Source organism: Lycium barbarum, chromosome 6 (genome assembly GCF_019175385.1).
Source record: "Lycium barbarum isolate Lr01 chromosome 6, ASM1917538v2, whole genome shotgun sequence".
NCBI classification, from domain to species: Eukaryota; Viridiplantae; Streptophyta; class Magnoliopsida; order Solanales; family Solanaceae; genus Lycium; species Lycium barbarum.
Genome location: NC_083342.1, coordinates 114,706,331 through 114,730,536, shown reverse-complemented (window position 1 = coordinate 114,730,536; position 24,206 = coordinate 114,706,331). Strand labels below are relative to the sequence as shown.

The following is a 24,206-nucleotide window of genomic DNA, read 5'->3' as shown; positions in this document are numbered from 1 at the left end:
TGTTAGTATTATAATAGTAAGATATATGAATTGTATATGTAATTATATACTTCGGCATGGTATTTGGTATTTCAGTATTTTTGTTATGAATACCGAATACCGTATCGAATACCAAACTTTTTAAAAATGCATACCAAATACTATAATACCGAAATCGCGGTATAAAAAATTTCGATTTTGGTATGGTAATCGGTATCTACCATACCATGTCCACCCCTAGCCCAAAGTACGGAAAAAGTGTGAAACAACAACAACAACAAAAAAAAAAAAAGGACACCCAGAATAACGCAGTAAAATACTGCGTTATTGGACTTAACTGAGCCGTTACGATTAAGTCCAATAATGAAGTATTTTACTGCATTAAAAGTACTTTGCTACTAATTCTTTTTCTTGGGATATTTTGGTTCACGGTGTTTTTTTGGAGTCATTTTGGTTCCGGACTCCATTACATTACACTAATCAACTACTCAAACACAAATTTGATCAAATCTTTCCACCATATTTAAGTCCATATTATTAGTGCGTACATGAATTTGTACGGGTCCAGTGAGTTAAGACAATACATTGTACAGTTACTCCACTTAATTCGACTCTATTTCATTAGTGCGTGCATTAACACCTCCACTTAATTCTAATGTTTAAAGAATATCATATTTTTAGGACTGTAAACCTACTGAAACTTCCTTCCTCCACTATTCGATGTGAGACTCTTATGTGTGCAAGATTACCAAACATGGGCACCCACGTTCACAATCAGCACATGGCTTAAAGAGCAGAAAAAATAGAATTAAGGCGTTTTTAGAGCATTCTTCTTTTGCCAAACACACTCCGCTAATGCAATAATGAGTAGTATTTTCAATATTGGTGCACACAACATACTCACTATGGAAATAAACATCAAATTAAAGTTTAAACTGCAGGTTGACTACCTAAGGTTAAAGCTAAAACTTCCAGACGACGATGTAATCTACAGCAAAACATAAACACCTTCTGATACTTCTTGCATGGAAGGTGTTTTTTTCTTTTTGATGAAATCTTGCTTGAAAGTTTTCTTCTCAAGATCGAGACCTCTCATGTGGCGGTGGTGAACGATTGCATTGGTAAAGATTATAACAAGATTAGCATAAATGAAAATTTTGGACATGGATACAGCTTGAGTAAACCCATCCCATCTACATGTCCTATTGGGTGGGGGTGAAACCTTGAGTTTAGAGGTGCTCCATGCCCATCGTCAGGACTACCCCTATCCTTTCTATATGGGCTAGGTGAACGCCGACGGTCATAACCTCTTCTGTCAGGTGACATGTCACGACCTCTTTTGTCAGGACTGCGAACATTTCTCCTCTCATCGTTGTCTCGAATTGCAAATTCTACAGAAATAACTCGATCCATGAACTTGCTGCCAAATTTAATCCAAAACCCCAAATGAGTAAAATAAGAGAATACAATTTGAGTCATTAGAAAGGAAGTATAATGTAAAACTGCAGCACCCACAAAAAAGAGAAATGCTGTAATGGCTTTTTCTTAAATAACCAAGGGTGTTGCCCAATAGCAGTGAAGTGGGAGACCGTGAGAGACCAGAGTTCAAATCTTCACAAAGACAAGAGTCGGGCGATTTTTCACATTTGCCTGAGCCTTGGTGGATAAAGTTATCCGATACTAGTACTTGCGGAGGAATCCAAGCACCCGATTGAATCCTAGAGGTATAACAACAACAACAACAACATACCAGTGTAGTCCCACAAGTGGGTCTGGGAGGGTAGAGTGTGCGCAGACCTTACTCCTATTTTGTGAAGTAGAGAGGCTATTTCCGTTAGACCCTCGGCTCAAGGCAAGCAAATGAAAGCAGTTCGGGAAAAGAAATAACTGACTGAAAAGGAAACAGTAACTACAACAAAGTCATACAATAATCAAAGTACAAGAAACAACAGGTAGTGAGAATAGTCAAGGTACGCACAAGCTAATTCAGACACTACCTTAATAATAAAAAAAAACAAGAGTGGGAAGAAAGCGGGCAGTGAGGAGGAAAGAGAACCAGAAAAATAGAAAAGAGATGAGCTGCTTGTCTACTGAATTTAAACTTTTTTGTAAAGTTGTCTACTGTTTCAATATATCTCCCCAGATGGAAACGAATACCTGCAATTTATCTCCAGAAATAACTAACATCATCACAATGAACTGATGAAGTAAAAATGACCCTTCAACAGTTTGTGCCTACATTCTACACAGTCATTTCCCTGACTATTTCAGAGAGGTTAACTATTCCTGATAAGGTGAAATGGAGTACTCGCTTAGCAAGAGTAGTCAAATATTCCAGTAACAATGATATGTATGATTCTAGCAACAAGCAAGCAAAGTAAAATACTCATCAAAGGTCCTTCTAAACTGCTAACCTCATGTTTGTTGCTTCTAATGCTCTGCTAGCATCATCCTCTGACTCATACTAAACAAACGTGAAATTCCTTCTGATTCGAACATTTGATATTCTACCATATGGTTCAAAATACCTCTCTATAGTGTGAACTGGATCGAAGTTGATGACAAATAAAGTCTTTGAAGGTCTAGTATTCACAGCAGGTTTTCTGGAAATTTCAGGCCTCCTACTACCATGATCCTGCTGTAACACCATCTTAGTTAGGTCAGTTCTGCATATAAGATCAACAGAAAGTGCCATATATCCACACCAAACGTGCTGTAAATATTATCTGTCATGGCGCTGCAACTTCGCGATTCAACATCATACCTTGGACCATTCTACACGAAGTCTGCGTCCCTTTCTACCGAACTCTATCCTGTCGAGTCTTCTAATTGCATCATCAGCATCAGAGGCGTATGTAGCATTGTATGTAGGAATTCCCAAGTATCCTGCGCCAAAGAAATTATTGAGTTTGGGAGTTCAACTACACAATAACTTGAATTTTCACTAGATAAAACAATTTAGAGAGAACGTTTTCCAACAAGCAGAAAGAAGATAACGGCTGACTTTTTTCATCCAAAAAAAAAAAAAAAAGAAAAAAAAAAAAAAAAAGAAAGAAAGATAACATCTACTAACTTTTATGAAGATGCAATTCAATAATCATAAAGTCATCTATCAGAACAAATACCAAAAACTTGAACCTCCATGGAAAAAATACATACACATAAGCAGAAACTATTTAAAGAAAAGAATAGATTCATTTAAAAATTAGCCAAGAACTTCTCTACATAATCGTGGGCTAGTCCTTCGTCGAACATAATAGGTATCCTGGAAACAAATGTAAACACACAGTTTACCTTGACCCTTTAGCCTTCTATCTCTAAGAGCTAACTTTCTTTCAAAAATTAACCAGAAAACAAACAAGAAAATGGTAGGTAAACCAGATTTCATATCCACCCTATCAACCTTCCCATATCTTCTGAAAAGCCGCTCAATATATGACTGAAGGGAGTCAAACTCCAGATTGCCACAAAATATGGCCCTTGTGTTGGGTAATTTTTGCCCTTCAGAGAAAAAGATAGTGTAAGACAACTTCGTGAGATATACGGATAGCCATACATAGTTCCTTTAACAGCAAATTTCGAGACAAAGATCATGAAAAGAAGACAGAGAGCTTTATTTTTTTAATTTCTGTAATCCATGACATTTCACATGTGGTCTTTCCTTATCCCTTTCTAGAAGCAAGCTCAGCGGACTTACGCATTCATCACTTCAACAGAGTTCAACTCGATAAAGCTAATAGGACTACCTGTCAGTCTTAAGTGTTGTACATGGACTAGACCATTCTTCAAACTATCAAGATATCAAACACTAACACTTTCAAGAATATCTCTCTAAAAGCTTTTTTCTTGTCTCGTTGCATTTGGTTTCTAAGAACAAGCACTTTTTTTTATGATAGTGGTGCCCATGAGCGCACCGCGACTAGTACCTGCTACATCCCACTAGTACAGGTACCAGGTAGCTCTGCCACCAAAGCTTAGGTAGATGAGAAGAATACCTAGTGTTTTTCCCTATTATCTATCCCTTGAGCAAGTATCTAGGAAATTCAATTTGCTAAAACATCTATTGAAAAAGAAGAATATAGCTTATTCCAATATCAGAAATCTTTGAACTGGAGAGGATACTTTGGGATTCTTGAGAATTCGGTCAGAATTGATTAACTAGATTTTGTAATTAATTGATTGGCTAATGGTAGAGAGAAAATGTGTATTGTAGGGCAAAGAAAGAATATGTAAAGACTAGCACAGAAAATGGTTTGCCTTTCTTGACTATTGACAGCCATTCATATCATCAATCAGGGAAAATATTTTTAACAATATTTGGTTTTAGAATCTAATCAAGTCAAAATGATCTGATTTCTTCTTACGGAATGGGCTGAAATGAATTGTTTATCAATAATTTCTCCACATAAAATTCAGCACATTCTGCAAGAAGACACTTAAATTCCCTACAGCTTTTGTTCAGGTCTTCCCTTTGTACAATTTTAAGCATTTCCCTATCTATCCCTTTGAGTACGGGTGAGTTACGCCCATTTAATTCCTTCTCATTCATAAAGGTCGCTGAGAGCGAGGGTTCCCTAGATTGACGTGGTGAGTTCATCGAAGTTCGGCTTGGAGTTTTGATTGTTCTGCCACTATAATCCACAAAAAACCAGTACCGTTTTGGAACAATCAATCACACAATTGCTTGAGCCAAACAGTTCAGCCTAAAATTTGTTTATTTCATCTTGCAAAATGCTCCTAATGTACCTGAAGAACAGAGTCTACAGCATGCATGAAACATGGTAGACCAATCGATTTCAAATGTAATAATCCTTGAAAAGGGGATGATCAAATAATCATAATAAGGAGGCAATGTGCTCTTGAAGAGCCTACGGCATAATACTTCATGAAACCTTATGGGAGGTTCAGGTACCTGAAAATAATGAAGTGATGAGATCTCAGTAAGTTATGTCGAATTGAGAACCGATACAAATGATATCTCGTCGACGATATCTTTGATACAATATGGCGTGCAATATTGTATAAGATTGTGAGGATTTGAATTTTACGTCTCTTAAAGCAAGTTTGACGTAGAAATAATTACCAAGTGAAATGATGCATCTTGGTAGGCGATTGGACCTGTAGTCCAGACATCAGAAGATGTCATAATTTATAGTGATGGAAGTTGTTACAGCCTATATGGCTTGCTTCATAAAGTTTATATAAAAATTTCTGAAGGATTCATAATGCCTGAAGCATATATAAATTCTAGGGAAACTTGTTTATAATCCTTAAATGAATTAAATGAATCAAGGTTGATGTACTGAAATCGTCTTAATGAATATTTATTGACGAAGGGTACAAATATGACCTTGTTTACCCATTTCTCTATATGATAATCAGATTCTTTTATATTATTGTGCAAGTTGATGACTTGAATATTATTGGAGCTCTTGAAGAGTTTCTAAAAGCAGTAGATTATTTGCTAAAAGAACTGAGAAAATTAAATTGGTCCTGAAGTATCATATCTTTATGCAATTGATGCATTTAAATATCTTGCTATAACTATGGACATGATATAGCTTTTTTCCTACATGGAGATATTGGAGTAAGATCAATTGCATCTTGCAAATGAAAGCCCCAACATGAATGTCTTTATCCTAATACATATTGTCAAGCTTTTGAATATACATGGTGTTCATATGATCAACATAAATGTTTGATCCAAACATGTTATTTATGCCCATAAAGGGTTACTGTCATACCATGTTCCACATGACAAGATAACAACAGTTTATAAAAGCAAGTCAGGTATGGTCTTGATGTGGTTCCAACAATATTACATGACAACGATGCAACTCTATCAAGAGATGGTGGCATACGTGATCGACCAGTTCATTCAAATGATGATTTGACAGATTTGATCATAAAGGTACTGCCAACCTCAACATACAATAAGTTGATATTCAAGATCGCAGTACATCATCGTCAAGGATCAAGCAATGCTTTAATCAGGGGGAGTAAAATACGCGCTGCACTCTTTTTCCCTTACTTAGTTTTGTCCCACTGGATTTTTCTAGTAAGTTTTTTAATGAGGCAGCTGGAAATGCGTATTACCAGATATGTGTACTCTTTTTCCTTCTCAAGGATTTTTCTCACTGGGTTTTTCCTAGTAATGTTTTAACGATTATCTATTAATAAACACCAAAGGGGGAGCGTTATAAACCATTTGTGAAGTTGTAATTTGGATGTATTATTAATGATTATACAACTAGAAGTGTATATTGCACCACTTGACTTAAAGTGATAAATACAACTTGCACTTGCAAGTTGTATCTTAGTTGTACCAAGTTGTGTCCAAGTTGTAGAGCAACTTGTACAAGTTGTATATTGTAGGTTGAGGAGCAAACTTCTTCTATAAATAAGGAGTTTTGCCTTCTCATTTGTAACACCAAAAAAAGATGATAATATAATCTCCCCCTCCTCTCTACAAAGTTATTGATTTGTTTCTCTTACATATTTGCAATTATATATAGTTTCATAACAATTTTCTAATAATCACTTTTTTTATACTCCCTTTCTACCACTTCTTGTTTTGCGACGTCTAAAATATTTCAGCCTGGAAGATCCTTTACATTAAGAAGCATTGAAGTATAGAGAAAAACGGAAAAATCACCAAGAATTCTCAACAAACGTTCAAAAAATATAGTTACAACTACACATCAACAATGATATTAGTAACTAGCTAGAACAACAAACCAAAGACGAGATACCCAACTCATGCGAAAATAATCATCTGAAAATAGATAAGAATAAAGAGAAAATAATAAGAAAACAGATATAACTAAGGACCGTTTGGCCATAAGAATTATTCACTTTTTTCCGTTTTTTTTTCACCTTTTTCAAAAAAAAAAAAAAAAAATTGTTTTTCGCTTTTATCACCTTTTTTACAACCAAAACCTTGTCAAAAAAGTACATACCAACAAAAAAAAATACTATTAGCAAAAACTATGGCCAAACACAACTTCAGCTCCAACTCCAAAATTCCAAAAAAAAAGTGAAAAAGCTTTTGGTTTCTATGGCGAAACGCCTACTAAATTATTCTGCAGAATCCCAATATATCGAGAGGAGGGATTCGAAAAATCATACCTTTCGAAGTTTCTTTCGCAGACAAAGCAACGGACCCCAAAAAATGACAAGATACTAGGAGGGGGTTTGGATTGACTTTTTAACAATAGCTTTAAAAGTCATAATTTGGGAATACTCAACTTTTACTCCCTCCGTCTCAAAATATTTGTCACATTTTTCATTTACACGCCCATTAATATAGCATTTATAAGGGTACGTTTTGACTATTTTACCCTTAAACATATTTCTATTATGTTCTCTCTCTTCAATAAATATTTACTCCATTAATGATGAAAAATCTTAAATGTTGGTATGTGAACTCACAAAATCAGCCCATCGATGTAATTAATACAAGGGTAAAATGGGAAAAACTACTTAATTTTATCTTGGGTAAATAAAACGACAAATATTTTGAGACAAGTATTTTTAGTAAGGACGACAAATATTTTGAGACAGAGGGAGTATTAGTCTGTGTGCGCTTAAAAATACTTTTTACCTTCCCAAACATCACAAAAAGTTGAAAAAAGATTTTATAAGCACTTAAAGTTGTTGGAAAGTCTTGCGGAAAATACTTATCACGAATACTTGTAAGGAATTCTTGAAAGCTTGAGGGTGTTCAGGGACACTGTCCTTAAGGATATTTCACCCGATGTAGGTATATCCCATAATTCAACAAGCTCTTATAGTATAAAATTAGGAGGTAGAATCTAACAAAGATTAAATGATATAAAACCCAGCAAAAGAACATAAAAAAGGAAGAACTGGTCACTATTTCTGCACATCTCAAAGTGAAGAAGTCGAGGATAATATATGGAACGAAAATGGAGAGAAGCTAACATTATAAAATCATTCATTGTAACAATCATTAAAGATTATTCACTGATCAATTACAAAGGTTAACGTTTAGAAAATTAAATGGCTGTTACAAAGGCTAATTTTGGACGTTAGAAATGTAATGGAAGTAATGGCCAATCAATGGGTATTCAAGGGATGGAAATAAATGTCAGCCACTAAGGCTATAGAATTAATTGTCTTTCAAATGTAATTATACACAAATAATTCTTTTTGAGATATTAAATAATATTTTTTCAATAAAAATAAATCAATTCAAACATCCTCTAGATCAATAGGAAGGGGAGATATAACGACATCATTGGTTCGTTGAACTATGGGTATCCATTTTTTGGGCTGGGCTGAAAGCTCCTTGTCCCAGCTTTTCAAATCAAAACTACTAAAAATAGCAGTTTTAATAAAGGGAAAATGGTCAAATACACTCCTCTACTTTAGTTTATTGGCTAAATTTACCCTCCGTTAGTCAAAGTACTCAAATATACCCCTTCCGTTACAAGTTGGGGCCAAATATACCCCTACCGTTAGCAAAGTTTCAAAAATATCCCTCATTTCTAATATATTCCCACATAAGCAAGTCTAATCATTGGAATTGGGTGAATGAAATTTAACTTATTATATGTGGTGCCTACGTGACAATTTTTTTTAAAACAATCTAGAAAATTGATTTTTTTAAAACAAATCTGAAAAAAAAAAAAGGCTTTTCTGAAACTTTTTTGTTTTAATAAAACCCGTGTTTTTTAAATATATTCTCGAAAATTGGATATTTTAGTCAAAAAAAAGTCTAGAAAATGTTTTTTTTTTTTAATCTGGAAAACTGTAAAGTATTTTTTTATATATAAGGCCTGTTATTCCTAATTTTTTGTTGGACTGGTTAGGACTCTTAAATTTCAGAATATCTAAAAGAGAACATCACTAAAAAATACTTTACAGTTTTTCAAATTTTAAAAAAATCATTTTCCATATTTTTTTAACTAAAATATCCAATTTTCAAGAATATATTTTAAAAAAACAGGTTTTATTAAAACAAAAAAGTTTCAGATTTTTAATAAAAAACATTTTTTTCAGATTTATTTTAAAAAAAAATAATTTTCTAGATTGTTTTTTAAAAAATTGCCACGTAGGCACCACATACAACAACAACATACCCAGTGAGTCCTACAATGTGAGGTCTGGGGAGGGTAGATTATACGCAGACCTTATCCTTACCTTAGGTAGGGAGGCTATTTCCGGAAGACCCTCGGCTCAAGAAAAAGCATAGGAAAGGTTAGATACGGTAAACAATTCAAAGCAATTATGAAAATGAAAACAACGAAAGTGAATAAGCCACGATAAACCATTCTGTTCAAACATATACTCGCAGAAATCAAGGGACAAGAAACTAAAGATCAATGCAACTACTCGCAAGAAAGGATAAACGCGACTACCTACTAGCCTTCTATCCTGATTTGAGTCCTCCATACCCTCCTATCTAAGGTCATGTCCTCAGTAAGCTGAAGATGCGTCATGTTGTGTCTAATTACCTCTCCCCAATACTTCTTCGGCCTACCTCTACCTCTTCTGAAACCGACCATAGCCAGCCTCTCGCACCTCCGCACTGGGGCATTTGTGTCTCTCCGCATCACATGCCCAAACCATCTCAGCCTCGCTTTTCGCATCTTGTCCTCCACCGAGGCTACTCCTACCTTGTCTCAGATAACTTCATTCCTAATCCTATCGCTCCTAGTGCTCCCACATATCCATCGTAGCATTCTGATTTCCGCCACTATCATCTTCTGAACGTGAGACTTCTTGACTGACCAACACTCCACCCCATACAACATAGTCGGCCTAACCACCACTTTGTAGAACTTGCCTTTGAGTTTTGGTGGCACCTTCTTGTCGCACAACACTCCGGAGGTAAGCCTCCATTTCATCCACCCTGCACCAATACGGTGTGTGACGTCATCATCAATATCCCTATTTCCTTGTATAATAGACCCAAGATACTTGAAACTATCTATCTTCTGTATGACCTAGGTGCCAAGCTTCACTTCTACGTCAGCCTCATGTACTATATCGTTGAACTTGCACTCTAAGTACTCTATCTTGATCCTACTCAACTTGAACCCTTTAGACTCCAGAATTTGTCTCCAAACCTCCAACTTAGCGTTAACTCCGCTGCGAGTCTCGTTAATCAGGACTATGTCATCCGCGAATAACATACACCATGGCACCTCACCTTGAATTTTCCGCGTCAATCCATCCATCACCAAGGAAAATAAAAATAGGCTAAAAGCTGATCCCTGGTGCAACCCCATCATAACTGGGAAGTGCTCTGAGTCTCCACCCATAGTCCTTACCCTGGTCTTGGCCCCATCATATATGTCCTTGATCGCCCTAATGTACGCTACAGGTACACCTCTAGCCTCCAAGCATCTCCATAGAACCTCTCTCGGCACTTTGTCGTACTCCTTTTCTAGGTCGATGAACACCATGTGTAAGTCCCTCTTCCTCTCCCTATACTGCTCCACCAGTCTCCGTACAAGATGAATAGCTTCTGTAGTAGAGCGCCTCGGCATGAATCCGAACTGGTTCTCTGAAATAGACACGTCTCTCTGCACCCCCATCTCCACCACTCTTTCCCACACTTTCATAGTGTGGTTTAGCAGCTTGATCCCTCTGTAGTTCTTGCAACTTTGAATGTCGTCGTTGTTCTTGTACAATGGAATCATTGTACTGCATCGCCATTATTCGGGCATCTTAGCCTTCTTAAAGATGACATTAAATAACCGAGTCAACCACTTCAAACCTGCCCTGCCTGCAGTCTTCCGAAATTCCCTAGGAATCTCGTCGGGCCCGGTCGCTCTTCCCCTACTCATCCTATGAACAACACCCTTAACTTCCTCAATCTTTATACTCCTACAATATCCAAAATCACGACACCTCTCAGAGTACTCCAAATCTCCCAATACAATGTCTCTGTCCCCTTCGTCATTCAAGAATTTGTGGAAGCATGACTGCCATCTCTGTCTAATGAAAGCGTCCTCCACCAGTACCCTGCCATTCTCGTCCTTGATTCACTTCACCTGATCCAAGTCACGCGCCCTCCTCTCCCTAGCTTGGCTAGTCGGTATAGCTTCTTATCCCTGCCTTTGTCCTCTAGTTCTGCATACAGGCGTTCAAAAGCTGCTGTTTTTGCCACTGTAACCGCTAACTTTGCCTCCTTCCTCGCCATCTTATACAATTCCCTATTCGTCCGCTTCTCCTCATTATCCTGGTTGTCTACCAACTTCGCATACGCTACCTTCTTTGCTTCTACCTTCTCTTGAACTTTTCCATTCCACCACCAGTCCCCTCGGTGCCGGCAACGACTACGCTTCGAGACCCCCAGCACCTCTCTAGCTGCTTCCCTAATGCAACTGGCCGTCCTATCCCATATGTCAGTCGCTTCCCCACTACTCTCTCAAGCTCCCATAGCCCTCAATTTCTCCCCCATCTCTAGGGCACTCGTCATGGTCAAACTCCCCCATTTGATCCTAGGCTTGTCATCCACGAGCTTCTTTCTCTTCCTCATCTTGATCTCCAAGTCCATCACTAAGAGCTTATGCTAGGTCGCTAGGCTCTCACTCGGAATCACCTTGCAGTCTTTATAGAGACCTTTATCGCCCTTCCTAAGGAGTAAAAAGTCTATTTGTGTCTTAGCCACCGAACTACGAAAGGTTACTAAGTGCTCCTCCTTTTTCGGGAAACTCGAATTGGCTATCACCAGTCCAAAGGCTTTTGCGAAATCCAACAGTGCAACTCTTCCTCCGTTCCTGTCCCCGAAATCACAACCTCCAGGCACATCGTCATATCCCCCCGAAATTAACCCGATATGTCCATTAAAATCTCCTCATATGAATTGCTTCTCAGTTGGCGATATACCTCCCACCATCTCATCCAAATCCTCCCAAAAACATCTCTTCTCCTCCTCTCCCAAGCCCGCTTGCGGCACGTAAGCACTAATAATGTGCAAAATAAACCCTTCAACGACCAGCTTAATCGTCATCATCCTATAATTGACCCTCTTAACCCTTACCACCTGGTCTCTTAAGTCACTATCTACTAAAATGCCTACCCCATTCCTATCTCTTAACCTACCTGAGAACCATAGCTTACACTCGTCCACATCTTTAGCCCTGGATCCTACCCATTTAGTCTCCTGGATATAAGCTATATTAATCCTCCTCTTCTTAAGAATCTTAACTAGTTCAATAGACTTCCCCGATAAAGTCTCATTATTCCAAGACCCTATTCGCAGACTAGAAACTCCCTTAACCCACCTATCCCCTCCAACCCTCACCCCCGTCCGAGAACATGACCCTAGTCTATCATCGTCTACCAAGACAATAAAGCAAATATAAACTACTCAAATAGGCAAGAATCAATACTAAAACACAATTTAGCAATAATCTAGATAAAAGTCTAAATACTACGACAAGAACAATATAAGTAATGCAAGAATGTAAATTAGCTACAAGGATAAAAAAAAACAAAGAATTAAGAGATGCAAACGTAGGTACCAACTCCAGCTAGACAGAACCTGCTCACGCCGATTCACTGTTCACCCCAAAATCAATGTTCACGTCTGAAACACTGTTCATGCCGTAAACTCAAATCTTCCGGAACTAGATTCGCAGGCCCCAATAGGAGGAAAAAGGGGCAGGGAACGTAAGAAAGAATAAAGGAGAGAAGATAAAGAAGATAGGAGAAGAAGATTGGGGTGGGGGGAGGATATAGGGCATCACAAACCCTAGGAGAGAGACAACTTACCTGGAGCGGCCTCCGGGAGGTTACTGACCGGAGTTGGAGGGTGGGGGTAGGCGGGGGGCTGGGGGATGGGAAGAGGAACGTTGGGTTATCTTCTTAGAGAGAGAGAGAGAGAGAGAGAGAGAGAGAGAGAGAGAGAGAGAGAGAGAGATTTTTCTTAAAATTCTAGGCCATTGACGTAGGCACCACATAGAATAAGTTAAATGCCATGTGGCATCCATGTCACCCAATTCCAATGACTAGGCTTGCTTATGTGGGAATATGGTAGAAATGAGGGATATTTTTAAAACTTTGCTAACGATAGGGGTATATTTGGCCCTAACTTGTAACGGAAGGGGTATATTTGACTACTTTGGCTAACAGAGGGCAAATTTAGCCAATAAGCTAAAGTAGAGGGGTATATTTGACCCTTTTAAAAAAAGTAAAATCTAATTAACCTTTTAAGTTGGAGGAGTAATAGATTGACAAGACTTAGTACTGTACTATTTTCATTATATCTATCATGTCAAATTGTTTGCAAATTCTTGTAGCTTCACAAAACTTGCACATGTTGTTCAATTATTTACTCCAAATTTTGATGGATTAGCAAGAGTTGGTACTATTTTCGGACTATCTTATTAAATTATTCACAAGTTTTGTCAGATTGGCAAAATATGTCTCTATATTAATAATCAATTTTTGTATAATTTTTTGATTATCGCGACCATTTCAAGCCCTCAATCAGTTATAAATCTTTCCTTGTAAGCATTTTTCAAACCGCAGCACTCCATGCAGTGGCGGAGGCATAAATTTTGCTAAGCGGGTTCAAAAATTAAAGAAAAAGTTGTCAGTGAGACTTGAACCTGCATGTTGTATGTAAATTTGAACCTCCCTTTAACATTGAACTTAGTTTTTCGTTTGTATTAAGGAGATTCAACATATAATATATACACATAAAAAAGCAAAAATTTGACCATATATAAACCGTGTAATTTCTGAAGAAGGGCCATGTCGATCCACTCCTGACTCCATATATACAAGAACGTCAAAAAGAGAAACAAATGCCCTCGAAAATCTCTCTCTCTTTCTCTCTCTCTCATATATATATATATATATATATATATATATATATATATATATATATATATATATATATATAAATCTTAGAAAGACATTTATCTTTTTTGCCATCTTCTTTATTTTTTTAAATTAAAAATATTAATTAACGTTTCATCCTTACATAAAGAATGAAACGTTGCCTTCATTAACTTACATAATGGGACAGGCACACCATTTTGAGTAATTTTGCTCTTTAAAGTTTTAGAGATGCACTAACCGTCACTTTTGACGATAAAATAAAACGCTCACTTTTGTTTTCCATCCCAAACGTCACATTTGTTTACTCCTCTTAGTTTGGAGCTTCTTCATCATATAAAATCTTCCCTGCCAAGGTTGCTGTGGAGTGCGTCGTTACAACATACAATAAATTTCTCTCTACATTTAGAGTTTAAGTTGTACAATTTTCATTCTTTGTTTTGTATATTACTTGATTCTGAAATTATTTCATTGGATACTAATTTTGCCCCCCACATAGTTAAGTACTTTTTTCGTAGAATATTTTGGAATAAGTTAAGAGTGTTCAACTTCAAATTTTGGGTACCCAACGTAAATGCATAAAGATCCTTTCTACTTTTAGTTTTACTTCAATGATTTGACGTTCATTTTCATGTTGTAGGCTTTATCGAAAAGGTCATCTAGAATTTTTTTTAATCACCGAGTAACTTAAAATTCTCTCCAAATTTTGCAGTATTAGTTTTACAATTTTCATTCTTTGTTTAGAATATCACTTGATTCTGAGAAAATTCATGAGATACTAATTTTTTTTTCGACAGAGTTAAGTACTTTTATCTTTGAAAATCTTGAAATAATTTAGAGTCTTCAACTTCAAATTTTGGGAACTCAAGGTAAACACACAAAGATCCTTTCTACTTTTAGTCTATTTGACTTTCATTTTCATGTTGTAGGCTTTATTGAAAAGGTTATCTAGAATTTTGTTTATGAACGAGTAACTCTCTCTTACAAACAGAAAAGTATTTCATGAAGGCCACAGACGACGAAGTGGCTGAAGATTTTTACAGCTTAGGGTCATGCAATTTAAAAGTTGTGCCAAGAAATACAAACATTCAATTAGTCATTTAAAAGGTAATTAACGAGTCATTAATCTATTACATGCATTAGACAGTTTGTAGATTATTCTAAGTTGACATATAATGTGATAATTTAAGAAAATAACACGTTACAACAGGCTATATGATATTTATAGGGAAAATTTATTTACATTGTATGATATTATAACTTAAATTTGAATAAAAGAAGTAGAAAACATCACTTATTACATCATTGATTACTTTAATAATATTCTTTTTTAGAACGAGAAAATTATTTATTGAGAATAATTCAAATTTTATTAGTTCTTTATAAATGGCAAGTTTGGTGATTATTTAGGGTGAACATAAAAAAACTTATCATACGGGTAAAATGAGTGTGAGATAGTAAAAGGTTGAGAAGGGGTAGATTAATAAACACCATCTGTTGAGCAGCTAAAGTAAATAGGCAAGCTGATTAAGTTAGCAGTTAGTTACAAGCAGTTAGCTTAGTGAGTGGAGTGGTTAGTTAGTTAGAGGTATAGCTGGATGACAGTTGTAATGATCTATGTGGCATATATATACATAGTTAGTTATTCATGTAAAAGGTGGAGATCATTTCATTTCAATGAAGAAGATATTTCTCAATCTTCTTTCTCTCTAAGCTTTTTCTCTAAGATTCATTTTTGTTGCTTCTGTATAATTCCAAACAAATCCATGACAATTAACATGGTATCAGAGCCTACGTAAATCAAACTCACGCTGATCGAGAGGTGAGGATCGAAGCAGGAGAAGCTTCGGTTCAACACATTCAGTGATAAAGGAAAAAAAATCCTTTGAAATCTGTAGAAGAAATTTTTTTCTCCTTGTTTGATTATTTGTTTTGAGCTAGGATCTGTTTGGAAAGCTAATCCAATTCGAGTTCATCAATGGCGATTGGAAATGAATCTAATACTGCTACAAGCACTGGTATAGAGAATCAAATAGTAGAGATAGGACATAGTCATCCACTCTATCTGCAACCAAATGACACTACAGGTAGTTCTCTTATTTCTCTTCAACTGATTGGATCTGAAAACTTTGCCTTGTGGAGTAGATCTATAATTCTAGGTTTAAAAGGTAAGAGCAATTTATGATTTATTGATGGTAGACATACTAAAGATACGTTTGATGAATCACTACATGAACAATGGGAAAAGGTGAATGCTATAGTGTTATCATGGATAATGAGTTCTGTTAGAAAAGAGTTATTGAGCAGTATAATATATGCTTCAAATGCTCATAAAGTTTGTCTAGATCTTAAAGAGAGATTCGATAAGGTGAATGGATCTAGAGTTTTGTACCTACATAGAGAGATTGTTACTTTGAGTCAAGGAGTAATGTCTATGTTTAGCTACTTTTCCAGACCGAGGGAGTTGTGGGATGAGTTTGATGCTCTCATGCCTTGTCCAGGGTGTGAATGTCCTAAATCTAGCAAATATTCAGAACATTTTGGCTACCAAAAGCTGTTGCAATTTCTCATAGGCTTAAATGAAAACTACTCTTATTCTAGGAGTCAAATCCTAATGATGACACCAACTCCATCACTTAATAAGGCTTACTCAATGCTCATAGATCACGAGAGTCAGAGATCACTAGCAAATTTTACTCAGACAAGTCAAGTTACTGATCTGCTAGAGGGAGCAACTTTCTTTAGCAGCAGAGGTGGAATGAACAGTGGCAAAGGCAGTAGTTCTGGTGCTAGTAGTTCAGGGTCTGCAAATTCTTATGGGAATAGTTACACATGTGGTACTATCACTAGTGGAGGCTATAAACCTAGTTTTAGTTCTAGTAATGGACAAGGAAATGGACACACAGGAGGAATGTATCATAATAGAGGGATGAACTCTAGTGGTAATTACAGACCTAAGAAAGAATCATCGATATGTGAAGTGTGCAACTACAAGGGTCATAACAAGGAAAAGTATTATAGAGTGGTTGGCTATCCCTCAAATTAGCCTAAACACAAGAGGAAAGGCATAAGAAATGGTCAGTATGCAAATCAAGTAGTAGGAAACTCAAGCAGTCAAGGGTATGAGATCGATGGATTTGAAGGTTCATCTGCTAGTTTTGGGAGAACATCAGCACCCAGCCAAGGAAGTGCAACTCAGTTTGAATCTCAGGCCATACCACCAGCTCCTTATTTCACTCAGGAACAATATCAACAGATAATACAGATGCTGGGAAAAGGAAATGAGGAGAAATCATCTACTCCAACAGCTGGTGCAGGTATCCTATCTGCTTTAGTTACTGACAATGCTTGTAACAAATGGATAGTGGACTCAGGTGCCACTGATCATATGATATCTAGACTAGATATGCTTCAAAGGCAACAAAAAATCCCTGAAGCATAAAGAAGCAGTGTTAATTTTCCAAATGGCAATGTAGTGCCAGTGTCACATAAAGGAACTGCTAGAGTATTGAACAATCACATCATCTCCAATGTTCTGTATTTACCAAACTTTAAGTTCAATAACCTAGCAGTGTCTAAACTCACAAGGGAACTAAAATGTTCAGTATCCTTTTTTCCTGAGTTTGTCATATTTCAGGATCTCTACACTGGCTTGGTAAAAGGGATTGGTAGAGAAGAGCAGAGGCTGTATATTCTCAAGGAACAATCATCACTACAAACACAAATTCAATAAATGTGTTAACATAGTGGATCAGGCACCTGATTCCAGTGTTTTGTGGCATAGGAGGATGGGTCATGCTCCCATAGATATCGTCAAGAAAAATGATAGCCTAAAACTACTCAAGTTTGAAGATCATATATGTACAGTTTGTCCACTAGCAAAACATACAAAACTACCCTATTTTATTAGCAGTTCTAGCTCTAAGTCTGCATTTGATTTGTTGCATTGTGATGTTTGGAGACCATATAGAGTTCCTACTTACTGTCATAAGAGGTACTTTGTAACTGTGATGGATGATCATACTAGGTTCACTTGGTTGTTCTTGATTCAATTCAAATCTGAGATCACAGTTGTATTGAGAGATTTTCTAACTAAAATAAAGAATCTGTTTGCCACTACTATCAAAGTGTTGAGAACTGACAATGGTTGTGAATTTCTTAGTAATGCATTTCAAAGTCTAATGTCTGATCTTGGTATTTTTCATCAAACTTCATGTGTGTATACACCACAGCAGAATGGTGTAATTGAAAGGAGACATAGAAATTTTTTGAACATTGCTAGATCCTTAAGATTTCAAGGTGCGATCCCCTTAAGATTTTGGGGAGAGTGTGTGTCTACTGCATTATATGTGCTAAATATGATTGCTTCACAATCTCTGAAGTACAAGTCCCCCTTTGAATTGCTCTATTTACATCCTCCCTCCTTATCTCACTTAAGAGTATTTGGCCGTCTGAGTTATGCCTCATCCACTCAGACTCATGATAAGTTCTCTGTTAGAGCAATTCCCAGTGTATTCATGGGATACTTATCCACTCAAAAAGGTTACAAAATCTATGATCTTCACTCTAAGTATTTTTTTTTGTAAGTAGAAATGTTGTGTTTCAAGAGACTGTCTTTCCCTTCCTTCATATGCAGTCAGCTGGTACTCCTTTATTTCTTATTCTAGATTTATCTCCTACAGTTGACATGCCTCACCAGTCCTTTCCATCTGAGTCTTTGGTTTAGGGGGAGTCTTCTTCTTCTCCTGACTTAGACTACCATGAACCTTTATCTACTCCAGCTAGGTCTGACCCTATACCAGGTTCACCAGCACAACTTGATCCTATTTTGCATGATCCCCCCTCACCTTCCCCAAGTGATCCTTTACCACAATCCCAACGAGCTCCTCCAACCAGAAAATCCTCTAGACTAAAGCATCCTCCTTCTTGGCTTCAAGCCTATGTCACTCCTGCCTCTCGAAGTCAGGCCTGTGCCTATCCCATGTCCTCCTATGTCACCTACTCTCATCTCAATCCTTTTTATAGGCATGCCTTATCTGTCTATTCATCTATCTCAGAACCTACATCTTTCAAGAGGCTGTTTGTGATCCTAAATGGCTAGAGGTTATGCAACTTGAGATCTCTACTTTGGAAGACAATCACACATGGTCTATTATTGACCTTTCACCAGGCAAAACTCCCATTGGGTGTAAGTGGGTATATAAGGTGAAATATCAGTCCTCAGGTGAAGTTGAGAGGTACAAAGCCAGGCTTGTGGAAAAGGGATATAGTCAAAAGGCTGGCCTAGACTATTCAGACACTTTCTCACCTATTGCCAAGATGGTGACAATCCGGTCCATTGTTGCTCTTGTTGCTTCTAATCAGAGGATGATCTATCAAATGGATATGTATAATGAACTTCTCAATGGTGATCTCATTGAAGAAGTATATATGCACCTCCCTGAAGGGTTTGCTAGACAGGGGGAGAATGAGAAAGTCTGCAAACTACATAAATCTTTATATGGGCTCAAATAAGCCCCAAGGCAATGGAACAAGAAACTGACTGATGCTCTAGTTCAAATGGGGTTTGTTCAGAGTCACTATGACTACTCCTTGTTTACCAAGAGATCAGGTGAAGAATTGGCACTTATACTGGTGTATGTTAATGACCTTCTGATCACAGGAAACAACAGTAATCTAGTATGTCAAGCAAGGGAAAATCTGCAGCAAAGGTTCAAGATGAAAGATCTTTGTGAACTTAAGTTCTTCTTGGGCATTGAGGTAGCTATATCCAAGAAAGGAATCATAATGTGCCAAATAAAGTATGCACTAGAACTAGTCTCAGAAGCTGGATTAAGTGGATCCAATCCTGCTGGTACTCCACTTGAGTTAAATCAGAAACTAACATCTGTAGAATATGACAAATGCATTCCAAGTATGTATAAAAGACTAGTGGGGAGGTTGTTGTATCTGACTATGACCAGGACTGATTTGGCTTTTGTTGTTCAAGTACTAAGCCAGTTTATGCATTGTCCTAAAATGTCACATATGGAGGTTGCACTCAGAGTAGTAAGGTACATCAAAGGAACTCCTGGTTTGGGCTTATTCATGCGTGCTGAAAAAACAAATCAGTTGACTGCTTACTGTGACTCAGACTGGGGTGCTTACTTACAAACTAGAAGATCTGTAACTGGATACTTAGTGAAATTTGGTGGAGCCTTAATAGCTTGGAAGTCAAAGAAATAAGAAACTATTTCAAGAAGCTCAGCAGAGGCAAAGTTTAGAAGTAAGGCTTCTTGCACTGCAGAATTGACTTGGATAGTGGGACTGTTCAAGGAAATTGGCATCCAAATCAAGTAGCCTGTGGAACTAACGTGTGATAGTAAGGCTGCCATTCAAATTGCTGCAAATCCAATATTCCATGAAAGAACTAATCACATAGGTATCGACTGTCACTTTGTGAGAGAAAGGATCACTCAAGGAATTGTGAGAACTAATCATGTTCCTACTAAAGAGCAACTAGTTGATCTACTTACAAAGAGCTTAGGGAAGATTTCAACATGACTACTTACTAAACACGCTGGGAGTACAGGATCTCTTCAAGCCATCAGCTTGAGGGGGAGTGTTGAGCAGCTAAAGTAAATAGGCAAGCTGATTAAGTTAGCAGTTAGTTAGAGGCAGTTAGCTTAGTGAGTGGAGTGGTTAGTTAGTTAGAGATACAGCTGGATGACAGCTGTAATGATCTATGTGGCTTATATATACATAGTTAGTTCTCCTTTCTCTCTAAGCTTCTACTCTAAAATTCATTTATGTTGCTTCTGTATAGTTCCAAACACATCCATGGTAGTTAACACCATCCTCAACCGCCCACTTTGTTGTTGTTTGTTAGGTAAAATAGGTAGTTTAAGATTTTTGTTTGTGCTTATAGATAGATGATAGTCTCATCATAGTTTGAGAGAAAAAGAAAATAAAATCGTTAGATTAGATAGTCTCATCATAGTTTTAAACAAAATTATTTTTTGCTCCTTCCATTCTAAGTTTAATTTGTTAACTAATGCTTTTATAATTTTGAAAAGTTCTATACGTACAATTAGAGAAGAGCATGATGATCAATTGTTAAACAATAATCATTCTTTTTACTTTTTCAATTTTAACGATATTAGTTTATGTTGATGTGCTTAATTTAAGTTTACTATTAACTGACATTTTATAATTTTAAATGTTATATGAATATTTAATAATTTTTCTTCCTTAACTTCTATTATTATATCTAACGTAATAATAACACGCTTTCATACAAACATGCTTTAAACGAGTTTACAATTGATAATACTTTAAACTTTTTCTATGTAACAAGCAATTTTATTTTATTTTATTGTTAATAAACTAGACATTATACAGAAGTATGCAAATACTATGAATAACTCCAAAAATATGAAGTTATCCAATCAAATGAGCAAATGCTATTTGTTTTTTGTTTTTTTTATTTTATTGTTGAGGAGTTATTTGGTTGCAGAAAAGCTTTGGTAAGATTAGCTGGTCCCGACATACTTACAGATAAATTTAAGCCGAGAAGTTCACCTTTTCCTTGGTATTATACAAATATTCAAATAGCTTCAAGGAGTTTTTCGGTTCAAAATCACATGTTCTTTTTGTTAGCTATATTCATTTCTCATAAAAGTATTTGTACGAGAGACGTGAACTTTAGTAATGTCATTCAGTCCCAGAATAATACTTCTTTCCTACATTAATGAATTGAATGTTTAGCCCTCTAGTAGTGCAAAATGATTAACTCCATTCCTAAACACTAAATCCTTAAGACTGTTTTTTTTTTACTCATTACTGTTTTTTTTTACTCATGTCCTCGCAGTTCTCTTGTCTCTTTTTCTATAAGAATAATAATAATGTTGAAGCATGTATTTTCTAAATTAACGATAGAGCTTTGTTTTGGGAGAGTAAATCAAGGTTTTTTATTATATGCAATCTATTTATTTGTCTTCTTTTTCTTAATACTCTGCTTTTGTATTTTGATTTATTTATTTATTTATTTATTTTATTTTTGCATTTAGTTATTAGCTAGAGAATCGAACTAATTTCACGGTTCAAATAATGACTTGAAGGGTGATTTTTACCAGAAGAAGATTGTGCCTAGCAGTTTCCGATCAAGATAATCATTGACTTAATTTTTACTCAAATTCTTTTGTACGTATAGTTTATTAACGGATCTGACTTAGTTAACCTTACCATTAATCTTAATCGGTGATGATTTTAGAAAACTTTCACATCATGAAATTCTTGAAAATGAGTATATTGTACTCATAAAATTAACAGTTCTATATTTTTTGTGTACAAAAAGATAGAATAAGCCATGATTAATTATTTTATGAAAGATCAATCAATATTGAGAAGACAATTATATCAATAAACAAATGTTACACATCCAAAAAAAATGTAAAAGACAATTGATCGAACATCAAGACTTTTTTTAGTCATTTATTATATATATACCGTTCTTAAGATATGCAACAATGCCGAATCATCTAAATTTTGTTGAGATGTTCTTAATATCTTTAGTTTTACCAAAAAAATATTTTAAGCTTAATGAGGTTATTTATGACCGCGCGAAGCGCGGGTAAATTACCCAGTGATAATAATGAAATTAAGGCAAACAAAAGATTATCAAACTATATAAAGCTTCTTCCGGTAAATACAATATGTTCCTCAATCGTACTTGTAACAATATATTTAATCACGTCTTGACTCCAACTTTCTATATTTCAGTTAGGATACCAATAATTGCTTGGCTTCATTTTTTACGACAGTCCATAGCCTTTGCTTGATTTGCTTGGCTACCTCCACACATGTTGAAGTTTCTATCTACGACAAGATCAGTTACGAACTCTCTATAAATGCTTATTAAAAAAAAAAAAAAAACTTTTTCCTATATTATAGTAGCAAGTGTATTATTGTGTTCCAGAATTAGGGAGTTCGAGATTGAGGCGGGACATTAGCACTGTTAGATATTTTAGGGAAGTTATTTAAAAGATAGCTAAAATAGTATCTATTTAAATTTTGTCCACCTGTTTTTTAGTTAGTAAAATAGGAATATATTTTGTCCATCTTACTCTTCTTCTTTCTTTTTTCCTTCCCTACTGCTTCTTCTTCACTGTTATTGTTCTTCAAAACTGTCAATACATAGCACCACGTCACAAATAACTCTAACTTGAAGAAGGAAATGAGCTTCATTTCCAATTAGATTTTTAATAAATTGCATATGTCATGTATTTATTGGTTTAATAGAAACAGCGTCGTGCATATATAGAGTCTTGAACAGTGCATTGGGTTTAGTTAGAAGGTTGAATAATTAATTAATCAAGACTGGTCACTGATGCAATTCCGACAATTTAAATGCTCTAAAAGAATCGCATAAATCACCATCCAAATAAGTCGTTTTCCTTGATATATATTAGAATTAAGGGCCTGCACTTGAGCATTAGTTGATTTATTTATCTCATGATTAATACTTGTTAATTTTTTATCTCCCTACTATAGTTTAGAAATGTTATAAACGTCATTCCATCTGCAATATGCCAACATCTAAATTGATTATTTAATTAGCGTTCAAGTGCAACTCACAATTCCGTTATGGCAAAGAACTGTATATGCCAACTTGAGAATGTGGTATATCAACAAAAGCAAACTTAATTAACTAAAATGTGTATCTTATCAATATATTCACCACTTTCATTTCGTCATCTTCGAGTAATTACCATCATAATAAAGTAATTAGTGAATGTCCAATTACAAGTCAATGCCTTCTTTTATATTAATCAATATATATTCAATTTAAACAATACCACACGTCAATTAAGCAAGGACACATTATATTAATCAAGATTAACTTTCAAGGACGTCCAAGAAACAATAATATTCTGTGAATGGTTTGTAAAGATTTCTTGCCACTTTAAGATTATGGCCTAGACAGGGGTAGGTGAACATAACCTTTTACAATTTGAATACAAGAAACTGATCCTGCCAAAAAAATTAAGTATTTTTTTCTTTCTGATTTCTTATGTATAAAAATATATTTTTTTCTCGTGAATTAGCATAAAACTAATTTTTTTTTATAAAAGTCCAAGAAACCAGGTGTATCGTATGAGCATCACAATCTCTGACATTATCAAAGCGAGACAAGATTGATCTTTTTAGGAACATATGTGTAACCCTAAACATTTCGTTTGATAATCGTATTCATTGCGTTCCTTTTTTCTAATTTCTTCCTTCACTGTACAATTTTTCAAGGACTGCATCATACGAAAACAGTACTAAAAACTAGTAGTACTAATTTTTTGGCTTCTGGATTAATCGTAAAGACATTACAAAAAAAAAAAAAAAAAAGGTACAAACAAAAACTAAAACCCAACTAA

General features: G+C 35.8%; 1 pseudogene; it reads right to left on the bottom strand.

Moving 5' to 3' along the window:
• Positions 1 to 782: 782 nt before the first annotated feature.
• On the bottom strand, positions 783 to 11,152 carry LOC132644435 (serine/arginine-rich splicing factor RS41-like; annotated as a pseudogene).
• Positions 11,153 to 24,206: the final 13,054 nt, after the last annotated feature.